Here is a 910-nt window from a genome sequence, read left to right as displayed (position 1 = left end):
CTCTTCCTGCAGGGAGACAATGAGTCTCACTCCCAGTAAACGCAACCCACTGTCACCGCTGACCAGTAACCGCCAGCCCGGGGGCTGCAGCTGGGGCTGTGATCTCTCTCTTTGAGTATCGGATGGGTCGGGAGGAAACTCCCAGCATGTGGCTCCGGGAAAGGCTTCTTCCACTGTGCCCATCGCAGAGGCGTGTGGTAAGCGCGGGCAGCACCGCTAAGGCTGGCGGGCTGAGGCCTTCCCCAGATAATTCTAATACAAGTTAGTGCCAAAAGGCAAATATTGAACTGCAAGAGATTCGCTGAGAGCTCGCAGCTCTGGCCATCCCGCAGCCCCCAGACCTGCTTGGTTTTGTCCCGGCAGGGTCCAATCCCCCCACATCTGACCAGCCTCCTCCTCTCCGACACGGCGGCCTGACCACACGATTCCGTCGCGCTGTCGAGAAAAAGTAACGGTGTGGGAGGAGGGAGGGAACCGGGCTGACTCCGCCGCGGCTCCAACCGCCCCGTGCCAGACACAGTGATGCTTCAAAAAAAACAAAGAGCGGGAATTTCACACGAGATTGCGAGGCTCAGCCTCAAGTTCCAGGCGGATCCCGAGGAGCTGCGGTGTCTCGGCAGGGAGTTGCACCGGAGCAGGACGCGGTCCGAGGTGTGAGCTCTGTGGGTCACAGGAGCCAGAAGATGGAACATAAACCGGGTGGAAAACACGTTTAAGGATCCGTCTGGGTGTCCGGTAGGAGGCGAAGGTGCCGAGCGCCGTGGCCCGCCATCAACCAGAGCCGTCCTCATCGAGTGAAGCACCGGGCCAGCGCGAGGGGTTGTGAAGCGGGCGCGTGTCCGCCTGGCTGCGCGGCTCTAGGCGGGCGCAGGGAGCCTGGCGTGGGGCGAGACCCCCCCGGCAGGCGCTG

The sequence above is a fragment of the Athene cunicularia genome, assembly GCF_003259725.1.
Source record: "Athene cunicularia isolate RWA chromosome 9 unlocalized genomic scaffold, athCun1 chr9_part1, whole genome shotgun sequence".
NCBI classification, from domain to species: Eukaryota; Metazoa; Chordata; class Aves; order Strigiformes; family Strigidae; genus Athene; species Athene cunicularia.
This window is presented reverse-complemented; position numbering follows the sequence as displayed.